This window comes from Ceratotherium simum, chromosome 17, assembly GCF_057802395.1.
Source record: "Ceratotherium simum simum isolate JZ-2026a chromosome 17, ASM5780239v1, whole genome shotgun sequence".
NCBI classification, from domain to species: Eukaryota; Metazoa; Chordata; class Mammalia; order Perissodactyla; family Rhinocerotidae; genus Ceratotherium; species Ceratotherium simum.
In genome coordinates, this window is record NC_141916.1 from 24,470,764 (window position 1) to 24,487,674 (window position 16,911).

The following is a 16,911-nucleotide window of genomic DNA, read 5'->3' on the forward strand; positions in this document are numbered from 1 at the left end:
GTAGGTAAAAAGGAACAAACATTTAGAAAATAAGTATTTGTTTGGCCATAAAGAAACAGAGGAACACAGAGGGAAGCCCAACAAACAGGCTTTTCTAGGCTCCTCCCTGTCTGCCACCTAGTTCACGTTTTGCCAAGGTGATGGCTCACTTCCCGACACAGATTTCTTTTTCTGAATTCTTTAAGGCAGTTAAGAAGAAGATAACAAGAAAAACCTTCTGAGTCTTTTATTTCTTAAAAGTAATCTGCCTAAAATAATCCTCATGTTAAAGAGACACATTTGGGGGCAACAAATTTTGTTCCCCTTTAATACACTCTACGATGTTCACACAAGAACGAAATTGTCTAATGACGCATTTCTTAGAACATATCCCTGTCATTAAGCGACACATGACTGTACTTCTACTGCCCAGGAAAATACATATAAGTGAAAGAATCCTTCACAAATCCTGAGCACTTTGGGAAAGAGGCATCCATTGGTAAATATTCTCATTTTACACATGGCTCAAAGTAAAAAGATCCGCAAGCATAAAGTAATTCTAAGTTAAATGGAAGATCTGAGAATAGGCTCCAAGCCTTCCAAGTTCCACTCCAATATTCTGGGCTGATGCATGTCAATTAAACCCACAATCTAAGTTAATGAAGACTTGTCTTAACTACTTTAGAAAAGCAATGTAAATACATGAAAGAAGTGGCAATAAAATTCAGCAAAACAAATAGTCACTGTGCCTTGGATTCCTAAACCTTCTAAGCAATTTCAAGTCCCTTGTGATCTTCATGAGTACTGTGAAATATCTGTTCCTGGGGGCTGCGGCTCAGATTACTTAGGAATGGTGACTATCGAAAGATTCTTTTTTTTCTTTTAATGTTTGGTTCATCACCTAGTACAGCAGCAGAGATCTGTGTGGTTCTCACACCAAAGAGAGCAGAGAAAGCACTGAAGAAAACAAACAAACATCACGCATTTTCAGAATATCTGACATGCGTGGATGCCAGAATGGGTCAATTGTCAACTCAATTTCATGCAACATCTTTGGAAATATCCAAAGACATCCGCCACTAAAGAATACACAGAAATCATGTCAAGGCCAATGAGTCTTGAAGCAGGAAGATAGTTCCTACACACCCATCAGAAGTGAACAGGGGTATCATTTCAGAAGATGTTGTAACAGGTTTCTATGGTGCTTCTCTTACCAGTGAGGAATTCCGGTGTAGTCACCCCACCACCTTTCCTCCCCCTACCAACAGACAATCAAGGCAGCAGGATTTAGAACACTGAATACATATGACCTTGATTTTCGTTTTAATAAATGTTTTGTGGAGGGTTGGCATATCCTTGTTTTATTGTTGCTTTAACTTCAGAATCTTGCTGTGTGGGCTATGGAATGTCCACCCGCCCAAATTAACCAGAATATTCAAAAAATTTTGGAGATAGCTGTTCCTCTCTAGTATTTGTATTGTTTCAAGAGAGAGAACTACAGTGTTGAGCAACAATCCTGCACTAGTACAGATCTAAATTCCCACAGTATGCTACGAATGCTACTATCTTTCCCTTGTTACAGGTAAAAAAACAAAGGCTCAGAGAAGTTGCTGCCTGTTTAATTCACATATCTAGTAAGCGGAAGAGCCAGCATTTCAATCCAAATCCATTCCTAGCCCTTGATCTCTCTAATATATCACAAAGTTGGACATGTTTCTTCCAATAAAGTATTTCCCATCACGTTTACAGCTTATTCATTATTTCCATTAACAGACTCAGTGACTTAGATACTAGCTAGTTAGATACTTAGATATCGTTATTGATCATTTTGTCTTTTTATTTTATGCTAAACACAGCTGATATTTATTCTTGCCTCATACTCCAAAGCTTAAGCGATGTCTTCTAGGGGCTCCCAAATTTCAAAACCTACATAATAACTTGAATAAAACCTCTGCTTATCCCCACCCCACTTCCTGACTACATACACAAGGTTGCCAAAACTTTGCCTAGTCATCTCGGCCCTGTTTTCTAGTTCCTTAGATACGTAATATCCAGAACATCAAAACTGTTTTCGCCTCTGTGGTTCACATAAAACATCTTTACGATCAGGATGATCATTCAGTGACTCTAATGTTAATAATCCAGGATTGAGGTTGTTCAAATCAGCTATGCTACACAGTGTAAATAGTCTGCAAAACCTTTTAATTTTTTTACATTCAATCTGCAACCATTGATGAGCTTTTATCTTAAATAAATGTGCTTTTATCTTAGCTGTCAGTATATCATAGTGAAATTATCTGTTTATGTGTTTGTCTCCCTCAGTAGATCATAAGGTCCTCAGGGAAGTGGCTGTTTACTACCAGGGCACAGCACAGGGCCAGGCTCACAGTGGGCAATTAATAAACACCTAGCGGACGAGCTGAGTGGTACACTCCAAAAGAAAAGCCCCCTCATTATTTAGGCAAGATGAGAAGAATGCAGAACAACCTGCCTCTAAAAGAGAAGAGAAGGGAAGGGAAGAGAAGAGAAGGTGAGGGTAGGGGAGGGGAAGGAAGAGGAGGGGAGGGAAGAGAAGAGAAGGGCAATGGAATCCAAAGACTGCAACGATGACTCGATGACTCAGCCAGTACCAGGAGAGATGCACCTCCACCCAACACCATCACATTTCAGCACCACGTTCTGCATTATTACCATTATTACTAAGACTAACATTTATTAAGTACTAACCATATATCAGTCACTATGCTAACGAGCTTTACAAATATCTCACTTAAATTTCATAGCAGCCCAAAGAAAAAAAATCCTCTTATTTTATCCATTCTACAAATGTTGAAACTGAGACTTAGAGTTTAGTAACTTATACCATATAACTAAATGAGTCTATGCCAGAGCCGGGATTCAAATCCAAGCCATGTGGCTTCAACACTATGCTATGCCTTCCCCACATAAAGAAATAAATTCCAAAATCTTGCCCTTTACATGTTGGTTAGTAAGTTCCTGATACAGCCATCTGATATAACAGATTCACAGTACTTCTAGGAAGAATGAGTCTACTATTACTACTCAAACTGGCCTTGGTAGCATGACCAGAAAGAACTGGGATCATGTGACTGACTACAGATTGCTCGAATTTTTTCCTCTCCTTTGAGCATCAGTATAAATAGTGAGTCGATCTTGTCCTTTTGCAACACATCACTGATGTTCATACTGTGATTTTCCAACTATTCTTATGGAGAACACTGTATCTCTGAGAACTAGACTAATCCACACCACTTAATTCCCTCTTGTGAGTAATGACATCATTACATAAATGTCACTATCAATAGCTTGGAAGCCTCTGCTTTTTCACATAATAGTAGTGATGAAGATGTTGGTAACTACAGGCTGAAACTTTAAATACTGTCTGATAATACACAGGTCATCAGTCACAGGTTCCAATTCTACGAGGACTAATATTTATACTAGATACTAGGAATGCCACACATTTTACTACAAGCCAGTATGTCACCTGGTACTAAAAGCTTAGAATGGAGAGGAATTCAAAGGAAAAATGGGAGAGACGTAAGAACACTCAAGTTGGGAGGATCCTTTGAGCAAAGGCACAGAAGTCCCATCTGGGACAGGCATAGTGATGTATCAGTAGTTTTGTGCGGCTGGAACACAGAACGTTTGGAGGTATCTAATAAGAGTTAAGAATAATTTGGGGCCAGTTCAAGGAAGACTATACAAGTGTTGTTTGGTATTTTACTGAGTGGAGAATAGGGAATCAGAGGTTTCAGAGCAGAGGGTGATAAAATTGACTGGAGCAGGCTTTTGGAAAGATTTCTCTGCCAGCCTGGAAAATGATCAACTGGTATGAGGCATGATGAAAGCAGGGAGACTAGTTTAGAGGCAACTCCAACGGTTTAAGTAAAAGATAATCAGGTACTAGACCAGGGTAACATCGATGCCATAATAATTGTTGTAATAATATGCTTGATTGAACCAGAGCACCCTGCCTTCATTATTACTTATTAGGGTCTTCACAAATAAATGAAAACACTCAAGGATTTCAGGAGTGTGAATTTCATTTTTCCCAGCAGGGATCCTGGCTCAGGCGATAGTTTTTGCATAATGACAAGTATGATTAAGATGGAATACATCACTTACATTTAACAAAATTTATAGTTGCACAAGGAAAAGTCCTTGATGAAAACATATGCTATACAAAAGACATTATTACTAGCCAAGTAAACCACACCCAAAGCACAGCTCTGCTGATATAGGTCTCAGCATCTAGTAACACCTAACCAGGTAACAGGAACAGATCAATTTCATTGTGGAGCATTATTCTAGGATAAAAAAAGAATCTCTCCAAATTTTTTGAAGCTCCCTGGTATTTAATGTCTGATAATTCACCTGTGACCCCTCTCAGCTCTTATTAAGGGCTTATTAAAGATGACTGTGCCTGTGCTCTGCCAAGACTGCGACTTTATTTCAGCACCTTGAATCCAATTTCTCAAAAAATAATTTTTAAAAAGATGTCTTGCTCTTTATGTTTTTGTGGTATGTACTTTGTGACACATATAGCTGTGTTTTGGACAGTTCTTGGCTATATTAGTACAAGACAAAGTTAAAGGCTATTTTCTTCAATTGCCTTGTTGTAGCATTATACTAATATATGTAAAGTCCTTTGCAGTTAACAGAACACTGCTTACAATCATTTCATTTAATTCCCAGAATATAATCACTTTTAAAATTGTATGTCAAAAGGGTAGATAGAGCTTTAAATTATTTCTTATTATTTCCTTAAAAGATAAATAATGATAGCAGCCTATATTTATATCACATCTTACCTCTTAGTGTTTTTAATGAGCAAAATGATAGCATTAGAATGATTCAAGGGAATCAGAAACATCTGTTTTTCAGAAGGCAGCCTAATGTGGTGGGAGGAATATGGTCCAGTGCTACCTGACTCTGCTACTTACTAGCTCTGTGACCTTGGGCAAATCCTTAACCTCTCTGAGATTCCATTTCTTCACCAGTAAAATCCTAATGAAAGTACTTTCTCACAGGGTTGGAGTGAAGACTAAAGGAGATTTCATTTGCAAAGTGCCTAGTCACTTACAGGTACTTCCTACCCTGAAGACTACTGTTAAAATACAAGTGACTTCTTGTCATTCCCATTAATAACGTGCATGAAAATCATATCAACTATATATTACATTTACTGAGTGATTTTATATGCTATTCTCATTGTTAAAGGATTTTAATACAACACTATGCAATGTAAAGGATGAATGTTTTCCTTATTTTACAAATATTGAAACTGAGGCTCAGAAAGCTTAAGCTACTTGTCCAAAATCATATATAGAAAGTGGTGAAGTCCAGATTCATTAATTCCATAATAACCTGTATCATTCATTTGTTGAATATTTACTGGTTGCCTATTTGTGCCAGGCACTGGCCCACGCATAAGGGTTACTAACAGACAACGCCTCTGTTGCCTTGCATCTTACAGTCTCAACGACGGAAAAAGACATTAAACAGAGAAAAATTAAATACACCGTATTTTAGAAAGTTATAAGTTGATGGAGAAAATTAAAGCAAGAGAAAGTTAATAGGGTGTGTCAGGAGCGGGGGAAGTTGAAGAAGGCCTCACTATAAGGTGACATTTGAACAGAGACGTGAAAGGGAGGGAGGCAAGCAGATTTCTAGGGAAAGAGTGATCCAGACAGAGAGAATAAAAATTTGCAAAGGCCAATGCTGGGTACATGATGAGTGCGTTTAAGGTACAGCAAGCAGGCCAGTGTGACTGGACAGAGTGTGGGTCCAGGGGAGTGTGAAAGGAGATGAGGTCTAGGGGGTAGCATCTGACCATAATCAGGCCTTGAGGCCATCCTGTGCACGTGGCTTTCATCCTATGAGAGATGGACAGTGGGAGAGTGACACAATCTGACTTACATGTCAGAAGGGCTACTCTGCCTGATGGTTGGAAATGTTATCAGCTTCCGGATACATTTAAAAGGAAGAGCTGACAAGATTTACTGATGGATTGGATGTGGATGTGGCTGGCAAAACCCAGAATGAAACTGCCATTTCCTGAGATGGGGAATGCATTTCCTGAGATGAACATCATTGAAGCAGATATAGACAACATAATTAACATTTTTGAGTGGTTTTTATGTATTGGGCTCTTGGCAAGCACTTTCAATGCATTATCCCAATTAGTCCTTATACCAACCCTTTTGATTTACCGGTGAAGAAACAGAGATTCAGAAAGGTTATAATCTGCCCAAGGTTATATAGTTACCAACTGGCAGAAACAGGTAGAAGTACCTCTGTATGACCCCAAAGTCAAAACTCTTAATTACTACTGTCTTCCCTACACTGAGAAGTATAAAATACAGAATAAAGTTCCAATGGGAAGGAAGTAGGAGTTCCAGGAAGTAGTAAGTACTAGGTGATGACTTGCACCTAGTAGGCACTCAATAAATATTTGCTGATGGATGAATAAATGAAAAAATAAATGTATAAATGATGGTTGGATAACAGACCAACCTTGGGTGAGAAAAAAACACTGAAGATTCCATTCCAGAGAGAATAGACTCTGGATAATGGATATTCAAGTCTGTAAATAGAGAAAGGGCAGAAAGGTGGAAAAACCAAATATATATTTGCCTGGACCAGCCGCAGGGTAAAAACAGGCCTTAGTATATTCTCTTGAATTGTTAGATGAAAAGGCAGGCATGAGGAGATGACATATAGCATTTTACATAATGCAAATGCTTAATACAGGTTTTAAAAATACAAATAGCAATAATAACAGAAATAAAGTTGGAACTTCTTACTTTTAGTCCAATACAAGAAACCACACAGCCTTTTAAATAAAAAGCAACCTTTTAAGTCAATCAATGAACCACCGTAAGTGGCTTTGCATAGATACCAGGATGGTATTTGTGGTCCTCTAGCTAATTTAGAGGACAACATCCATAAATCACTTCCTAGACTTCTCTTCACATTGTTTCAACCTTCAAGTGATTTTCTTCCCTTGTTCTTATCCTGTAGTCCTTGGGATAACAAAGCACTGGACCAGCGCAAGTTTTTAAAACAGAGAACCTGAAAGCAATGTAGGTCTGAGATTTTCTCCTAACAAAGACATTAGCCAACTTTTCATTGAAATGGCAAAATACGTATGAGCCTTTTCATGCTCTAAAGTTGAAAAATAATCACCAATGAATCCTTTAAAAATGTTTAGACCTCCTTTTCAGTGACATTTGTTTATGATAAAGAATCTAAACACAACACCAAAGAAAGTAACAGTTAACGAGTAAAATAAAATTGATTCACATCTGAAATAATTTTTTAAATGATTGGTAGTTTAAAAAAGCAAATTAAATAAAACAGACAAGTACTGGTTTTCATCACAAGGATCAGATGGAGATGGAGGTAAATACCTGAGTCAAAATGTCAAAATCCATATTTACCTTTAAACTACAAAGATGGGGGGGCAGGTCAGAAAGTATATGCATGGCAAAAATTCAATACTTTACAACAAAAATAGCTTTTACAGGGATTCTACTACTCTTTACATTCAATAAATTAGAAGAACTTTTCTCTAAAGACAAAACCAAACCCTGAAATCTCCCTAGAAGTCCTTGTATGCATTTCAGACAGTATACCATTTATAATTATGGGGAAATACATTTATTCAACATACTTTTACTCAAAAAAAATTTTTTTTGTTGATGAGACATATCCACACATAAATGCTAACATAAGCATGTGATGTTTACTCCACCTCACGCGCGCGCACACACACAATTTATTGTTCCACAGCGAGTAGAATGAATAATGGTGTCACCACATGGATCAAACACACTTGTGGGCCTGTGGCATTTTCGAAAATAGGAATCGACAAATAGTCACGTTTATTTAGTCACTACGAAGTTAGCAAACCTTCAAGTTTTGTTTTGTTTTTTTAAGGAGAGCACTCATGAACTGCAACCTGTTAATTTAATTAACCAACAGTAGCGAGGGCTCGGATCACTTCCCATCCTAGGAATCACCGAAGCGAGGAAAGTTCAAGGTCTGTTCTGGCGACGTCGCTTACCCCCTCGGAGCCCAGGAGTTTGAGGGTCCCCACCGAGAGCCTTCCGCCGAGGAATCTCCTGCGCCCTGAGCCAGCACGGCTGATGCGTCTGTCCCCATCCCTGACACTTACCCTGCCGCTTTGCATGCCATGCCCGGGAAGGGAGGAGGAAATGCACCAGGGGGATTGGGGGCCGGGGTTGGGCAGCCGCTTCCGCCTTCGCGGGCAGGGACGAGCGGGCACCCGGCTGCAGGCAGCGCGGCCAGGAGGCTCCGCTGCGGCTGCACCGGCCCGAGCGGCGGGGGAGGCGCGCCCCGCGCGCGGGCCCGCGTACTCACCCGATGGGGCCGGCGGGCTCGGGGCGTCTGCACGCGGGGCACACGGCCGAGCACCGCCCTCCGCCGCGCCGGCGGCCTCGCTGGGAAGCGCGGCGAGACGGGCCGGCGGCGCCGCTGCCGCCGCAGCTGTCACCGAGCTATAAATACCGGCTCGGCCCACGGCCGCCGCCGCCTACGCCGGGCGCCCTCCGCAAAGTGCTCCGGCCGCGGGCCGGGCAGCGCGAGCGCAACGGTGACGGCGCCGCGCGGGAGACCGCGATGGCTCCAGCTGTGCGGCAGCCTCCGCAGCTGGAGGCATGGCCTGCCGCCGCCCCCGCCCTCCCGCTCCCTCTCCTCGCGTTCCCACCCCTCCCGCCTGCGCCGCGGGCCGACTCCAGCCCGCGGGCCGCGCGCGCCGCGGCCGAGCCTGCCCGGGCCGGCCCGCCTCTGCAGAGCCGGCGGCTGCGGGCGGGGACGGCTTAAGAACCGGGCGGGGGCGGGGGCGGGGGGCGGCCGGGCTTCAGCTGGGGTGTCAGCAGCGGTCCCTTCTTCCTGGGGGAATACGCAGACTTATAAAACCCACCATCCTGCAGGGAACCAATGAGCTTCCCGGGTGGAATGTCCTCAGAGAGCTGCAAACTTTCTAATGCAGCCTCAGGTCACCGAGTATTCTTTCTGCTTTAGTCTGTTGGTGGTGTGGAGGGGTGGGGGTGGGGGTAGGGAAACACCCGCGAGGAGTATGCGAAGTCTCATACTTACTTTCCAGTCTGTCTGGTCTGACACACACACACATGCAAATATATTCACACATGTATCCACACATATTTATAAACACACACACACTCATACACAGAAATGAACAAATATATATACGTGCATACATATGTATATACACATATATAAACACACACATACATACACACATTTATGCACACATATATACGTAAGCACTCACATACACATGCACAATTTTTTTTTTTTGAGAGTTAATTATTTCTTTTATTTTATTTTATTTTTTTTTATTGCAGTAACATTGGTTTATAACATTGCAAAAATTTCAGGTGTACATCATTGTACTTCTATTTCTGCATGGACTACATCATGTTCACCACCAAAATACTAATTACAACCCATCACCACACACATGTACTGAATTATCCCTTTCACCCTCCACCCTCCCCCCTTCCCCTCTGGTAACCACCAATCCAATCTCTGTCCCTATGTGTTTGTTTATTGTTGTTATTATCTACTACTTAATGAAGGAAATCATACGGTATTTGGCCTTCTCCCTCTGACTTATTTCACTTTGCATTATACCCTCAATGTCCATCCATGTTGTCACAAATGGCTGGATTTCGTCGTTTCTTATGGCTGAGTAGTATTCCATTGTGTATATATACCACAGCTTCTTTATCCATTCGTCCCTTGATGGGCACTTAGGTTGCTTCCAAGTCTTGGCTATTGTGAATAAGGCTGCAATGAACACAGGGGTGCATGTACCTTTGCAAATTGGTGTTTTCAAGTTCTTTGGATAAATACCCAACAGTGGAATAGCTGGATCATATGGTAGTTCTATCCTTGATTTTTTGAGGAATCTCCATACTGTTTTCCATAGTGGATGCACCAGTTTGCACTCCCACCAGCAGTGTATGAGAGTTCCCTTCTCTCCACATCCTCTCCAACACATGTTGTTTCCTGTCTTGTTAATTATAGCCATTCTGACGGGCGTCAGGTGATATCTCATTGTAGTTTTGATTTGCATTTCCCTGATAGTTAGTGATTTTGAACATCTTTTCATGTGTCTGTTGCACATGCACAATTTTTAACCTTTCTGCATCCTGAAGCTCTCAGGAGCCTATCATTCTGTAGCACTTAAATGATTCATCTACAGCTTAGAGGAGGAAGACCCTTTGACCACATTTGACCAATTCCTTTCTTCCGGATGTAACCTCTTGTCCGTTATATGTATGTAAGGCCTTTGTTTCCCTCCATAGCCAATAACAACTGCTCCCTCAATCTCCTGGTTGCTTATAATGTATTAAAAGCTGCTATCCAGCATACTGATATTCCATGCTAGCGAAGTGATCCCTAGTTTATAGAGTCAACTGGAAAATGGGATAATTCATATGTGCCTTCAGTAGCAAACTTATGAGAGGAAAACTAGCCTTTCTCCTTGGCGGCAGCATGAGTCAGGAATGGGTTGGGTAGCAAGAGGGAGAGCTGAGATGTCAGCAGATTTGGGGATGGGATAGAGAGAGCTGTTCCCAAATCCTGCAGTGTAGCTAATCCACACAGGGATAATTGGAAGTTCACTGCCATGCTTCTCATTAGGTTGATATCTCTTCTAGTTTCTAAGAATGACCACATATGTCTACATTGTAGTCATAGTTTGAGATCATCTTATGGAACTCTTAGCTTAGTAAGATTCTCTTTAGTGAAGCTTTCACAAGTTTTCCCAAAAAGAGTTATTTCCTCCGCTAGCACTTTGTACATTTTACTAAGACACTTCCTACATTTGCTATAATTTTATGCAACATCTTTTTCTCTCCCACTAAGCTATGAACTCTTTGAGGGCAGAGACTAAATCTTACTCACCATTGCATCCTCAACACCTAACATAGTGAGTTATAGTAATGGCTCAACAAGTAACAGATTAATTCCACAGATTAATCATGAGTCTACTGTGCTTTCACAATTACAGTTAGGATTATTTTACAAGAATTATTAAACTGTGTAACTGTATAACATGGGTTCCATGTGCTGTATTTTCCTTGTATCTCCATTTAAAGCAAGGAGACTTCAATCAGTTGAAACTGGAAAATATTAAAGCTTCACAAATTATGCAACATAATACTAGGTCTATGGCTTATTAACCCCATCCTCCCCCCAAAAAACAAATAAAAACAGAAGGCACTTTTCCTATCATTGAAAGACAGTCTGTAAATCACATTGTATTTCAAAGGATAGTGGGATAAAAATCATTAAGCGGCTTCTTTTCTGTCTACTTGAAAGGTAGAGCTCACTCCCCTCCATGATCAGTTGAATTACATGAGTGTCTACTAGAATGAACTTCAGTTAATCAGAACTGAAATGTCTGGCCTCAGTTATACAGAGCTTGTTACCCTAGTTTTAGATTCCAGTCTTCTTAACATATGGTCTTGCTTCCTTTAATAGTAATTTTAAAAATAAGTTCAACCAATGCTTATTGCTTACTCTTAGTTGAAAGCTCTCCATGTTTAAAGACTATAGTTCTCCAGGACCACTTCAAGGCAAAATATTGAAATGGGCAAGGTTTTCTTCAGTATCAATGTTCCCTTTTTACCACTGACTGAGAGGCTTGTGACCTTTGCTTGGACATCCAGGCTACCCAGGATCTCCAGTTCAGTTCTATCTAAGAACCAGACTAGGGAACAGACTCAACACTTGAGCTTTGTCACAATAACATGTAGTGATAAAAGTTCAACTTATGGGGGCCGCGTGGCTTAGTGGTTAAGTGCTTGCGCTCCGCTGTTGGCAGCCGGGGTTCGGATCCCGGGTGCGCACCGACGCACCGCTTCTCTGGCCATGCTGAGGCCGCGTCCCACATACAGCAACTACAAGGATGTGCAGCTATGACATGCAACTATCTGCTGGGGCTTTGGGGGAAAAAATAAATAAATAAAATTATTAAAAAAAAAAAAAGTTCAACTTATGGAAGGCTTATTGTATACCAGGCCCACTCCATGTATTAAACATTTAATCTCTGCAACAGACATAGATGCTATTAGTATCACTTCCATGTTTACCAGTGAGGAAAGAGACACACAGAAATTGAGTAGTTTATGCTAGATTTGGCACCCAGCCAGAATGATGGAGTAAGAATCAGAAGCCAGGCATTGTGGCTTGCCAGCCCACATTTTAATCTCTCATCTTATACTTCCACCCCATGTACCAGGAATGGGATGTGGGTTTTACAGTTAGGATATCTGGAATAGGGGATGTTGGTATGAATTCTGGTTCTACCACTTACTAGCTACAACCCTAAGCAAATTGCTGCTATAAAATTACAGTAAGAGTCCCTAGATCTGGCTTTCTTTACCGTTGAATTTGTGAGATGTGAGATCTGGATACGGACTTAGGGGTCCAAAGTAGGTCATTCAGCCTGTTCAAGGACAGATTCTACTCAGGATTTAGGCTACTGTTCTCCCTATTATCCAGTCTCTTTCCATCTCAGGCGCTACCACGCAGGCCTGTTAGGAGTTTTAAGTGCCCTAATGTGTGTCAGGCACCGATACAGTGTCAGGGACACAATAGGTGCTCAATAAAGGCCATTCTTCCTTCCCATCAAAACCTTGTGTTCTCTGAAAGCTTTCCTCGGGGCCAAGATCTATTGGTCTGGGACACAGATAGTGATTGCTTACTCACAGAAATGAACCATTTCTCCAGTGTTGGCCAGCAGTGTTAAAAAACGGATTAGATAGGGCCGGCCCCGTGGCTTAGCGGTTAAGTGCGCGCGCTCCGCTACTGGCGGCCCGGGTTCTGATCCCGGGCGGGCACCGACGCACCACTTCTCCGGCCATGCTGAGGCCGCATCCCACATACAGCAACTACAAGGATGTGCAACTATGACGTACAACTATCTACTGGGGCTTTGGGGAGGAAAAAAAGGAGGAGGATTGGCAATAGATGTTAGCTCAGAGCCAGTCTTCCTCAGCAAAAAGAGGAGGATTAGCACGGATGTTAGCTCAGGGCTGATCTTCCTCACAAAAAAAAAAAAAAAAAAAAACGGATTAGATAGAATCCCAGGAAGAAACCAAGACAGCAGAGATTTAGAGCTCCCACTCACCCCATCCATATTTTAACCCAAACAGTTCTATTTCTTTTGTATATAGGAGTTCAGCAAATTGGCCGCAGTTTCAGACAGAGTTTCAGGGCAATGATAGAAATAGTTTAAGTAGGAAGCTCTCAAATCACACTATCCAATTGTCTGCCTACTCCACCTCCACAAAGTCAACCCTGTAGACAGGCTTAAAATGTGTCTTTTTTACGAATAATTCCCTTGCAAAATCTGACCCAAGAGTACAGAAATCAGAAGTAACCACATGAGATGATGTTTTTGTGTTCACCTCACATATCCCAGTAGGTTAATAATATCGTTATACTCTGTATTTAAAAAAAAGAAAAAGACAAGCTCAATATACATTTCAAAAATTGGCGAAGACTTTGATTATGACTAAACTGTATCTTCTCTAAATGGCCCTTTTAAAGCAAAAGGAAACAATAGCTAGAAGCATCAGTAATCTTGACCAAGTTCATCAGGAAACACCTCCATCAGTGATTCGATGGACTCCAAGTCCATCAGGAAACACCGCCATCAGTGATTCGATGGACTCCAAGTCCATCAGGAAACACCTCCATCAGTGATTTGATGGACTCCAAGCAAAACTATTTTAACTTCCAGTAGGTCAATCAGGATGATGCTAATTGCAACTCCAAATATAAACAGCATAATTTCCTTATTACCAAAGAGGCAGGAATAGAAATTGAAACATGATCCATCATTTTCTTCTGGTATTTAAAGGCCAGTGACTCTACTGCCAGGATTTTCCTCAACAGTCTTAATTGCAAATGTCCAGTCCTGTTGTAGCTAATGTACACTGATATGTTTCAGGCCACATGTCCCGAATTTTCCTTGGGAAAAGATGGTTATCACATGTCTACTGCTTGGAATGCTAGAATCTGTGGTCTGGAATCCTGGTTCTGCCACATAGTAGCAATGTAATATTAAGCAAATAACTTAACCTCTCTGTACATTAGTAATACCTGCCTCACAGGTTGTTAGAGGGATTAAATAATGTGTGTTACACATTTAACATATGGTCTGGTACGTATTAAGTTCTCCATAAATGCTCTTCTTATTATCATTATTGTTCATCTCATCCCTGCCCTGCTTATATTCTGCCTGTCCCACATAATTTCTTTTACCAAAGGAAAAAGAGACTAGGTAGTTCATTCAAGGTGGGGGGTGGCTAGAGATCATAGAGAAGCAGAGCTGTCACCTGCTTGGTGGCCAGCATGACCCCTGACTCATACATGGGCCTTCCTAAAGAATCTGCACAAATGCAACAGTTTCGCCAAAGAGCCATTCCTCCTGTGATGACAGAGAGGGGCGATTGTTTCCTTGCCCACTCCCTTCCGTTCCTTTCACCGCCTCTTCTTATTTTCTCCTCTGCTCCACACCCACTCTTGCATATACAGAGGCCCTAGGAACTGACCAGTGCCTCACTCCCAGGGAGCAGTGCTTGACTGAGTTTGGTGATGACTTCATCCACAGGAATGTGACTGCTGGTTTTAAATGGCAAATTTGCCTTTGGGCAGCTCTGACCTTCTCTTTCTTCCTGCTTGGTTTCTCCTAAAATAAATGGTCTTTTTCCTTCTTCAGACTGTTTCCAAAAGAACCACTTAGACAAGTTTTGATAGACCTAGCCCAAGAGGGGGAGGCTTGATTTGGGGGAACACAAAAATATACTGGCCTTCAAGAGCTCTTGATTTCATGTAAAGCACCAAATACACTACCCAATCAGTAAACATATCCAAAGCAACTAGTCCATCAATGCACTGGAAGGTGCTGAGATTTCAAAATAAATACAGCCTGTCTGTTTCCTCAGGAAACTCATGATCTAAATGAGCAGACAAGAGATGGATTATGATCACCATAAATAGTAATACAAGGTGACATATGATCGGGGACAAATGCATTTTACTGACTACAAGGGCTATAGAAATTTGAAATGGAAAAATAAAACTATCCTCAGGAATTGCTGTAGAAGACCAGATGGAAGAAGATGCTTGAGGCGAACACTGACGGATAAAGAGAATTTAGATGAGCAGAAGAGAGAGAAAGAAGAAATTCCAAGCCAAGGGGAGCACCGCAGAAACGGGGCTCGTTATCCAGAAGATTCTCAACAAATAAATACTGGAGTAGGAGGAAAGACAGAAAAGAGGGTAGGAGAGAAAGAGGCAGGGAGAGAGAATGAAGTAAAGAAGCCAGAAGGGCAGGAATGCTCTGCTCCATTCGCAGGAGCAGATAGTAGGGGCTGGTGAAATATATCACTTGGGGAAGTAAGGAAAGCCAGATTGTTGAGAAGGGACTTCTCAGTTCCAGTCATTTTAGCAGTAAGGGGGTGGGGGCAGGGGGACAGGACAGAGGAGGGTGAAATGGAAGGGAAGAGAAACACTTGGCATCAGGAATTTTAAATAATAAGAAATGAAAATGATTTCCTTCTGTATTTGAAGACAATGTTTATGTTTTCATGTAGCCATGAAATGAAAAACAGTAAGCCTCACTCCTTCCCCATAGAAGAGCGGAGAAGAAGTCCTTCCAGTTCTACTTGCCTCCCTTGAGGGTTAGGGGGAGCCATCCTCCCCAACTCCTCACCTCCTAATTCATAGGAAGAAATAAGAAGGGGCTTGGAATGCCTTCTGTTCAGTGTCTGGGTCCCCTCCTCCATCATAGCCGCTCAGCCTGGAGGCCTGGCTGGCCTCCTCCTCTTAGTTTTAGGTTGTCATTAAAAAAATAAGTCTCACAAAGAGCATTATTTTCTCATAGTGAGCACTCATAGCTATCAGCTATTACAATACTTAACTTCAGAATATTGTAAACTAATTTATCTATGGCACAATCTACATAGCCTCCTGTTCACAAGTAGGCAAATATGGCCTGTCCTCGCTGTATTAGTTTCCTAGGCTGCCATAACAAATTACCTCACATGGCAGCTTGGAACAACCAAAATTTATTTTCTTACAGTTCTGGGGGCTGGAAGTCTGAAATCTAGGTGCCAGCAAGGCCACATCCCTTCTGAAGGCTCTAGGAGGGAATCCTTCTTTCCTCGTCCATCTTCTTGTGGTTCCCGGTATTCCTTAGCTTATGGATGCATCATCACTCCAATCTCCTCCTCCATCTTCACATCATCTTCTCTTCTGTGTCCCTGTGTATCCACATTTCCATCTCCTTTCTCTTATAAAGACACCAGTGATTGGATTTAGGACCTGCCCCAAATCCAGGATGATTTCATCTCAAGATTCTTAACTAATTACATCCACAAAGACCCTATTTCCAAATAAGATCATGTTCTAAGGTTCCAGGCGGACATGAATTTTGGGGGGACACTATTCAATCTACTACATTTACATTCATAAATAAGCAAATATCCCTTGTCTAAATGTCATAATTTTACTTACAGTACTGGGTTATTCCTCCATTATAGGGTAAAAATACATGGGAGAAGTCATTTACTTAATGATAAAGGTAATTTTTTTGTAAACATCCCTTAGAATAATGTTATCCAAATCTCTCACATTGTGACTCCAGCATTGTACAGCACTGGGTTTTTGTTGTGCTTCTACTTGCAGAGATACATTAGGCCTCTGAATGCCAAAATATTGCATGTTATTTCACCTTCCATTCCAAAATGTAAAATGGTCATTTTCAGGAAGTTCTTCTGTGTCAGACATTTCCAAGTTTTGGTGATACAGTGGTGAAAAAGACAAAGCCCGTGTTCTTGC

The 16,911-nt window shown here is 41.5% G+C and overlaps 1 protein-coding gene and 1 long non-coding RNA gene across 4 annotated transcripts in view; both read right to left on the bottom strand.

Annotated features, from left to right (window-relative positions):
• The window catches only part of TMEM117 (transmembrane protein 117), a 446,351-nt gene extending 437,694 nt beyond the window's left edge, over nucleotides 1-8,657 (bottom strand). The window contains exon 1 of one of the 3 annotated variants that reach the window (XM_087442530.1): nucleotides 8,389-8,657. The gene's annotated coding sequence lies outside the window, so the exon portion shown is untranslated. Of the gene's footprint in view, nucleotides 1-8,071; nucleotides 8,146-8,182; nucleotides 8,268-8,388 lie in introns of those variants that run through there. The other 2 variants (XM_087442532.1, XM_087442531.1) reach the window with 2 other exon arrangements.
• Nucleotides 8,658-9,208: 551 nt separating this feature from the next.
• Nucleotides 9,209-16,911, bottom strand: part of LOC147914756 (uncharacterized) — a 31,631-nt gene continuing 23,928 nt past the window's right edge. The window contains exon 4 of the long non-coding RNA XR_015554958.1: nucleotides 9,209-12,002. This is a non-coding gene — a long non-coding RNA (uncharacterized LOC147914756). The remainder of the gene's footprint in view (nucleotides 12,003-16,911) is intronic.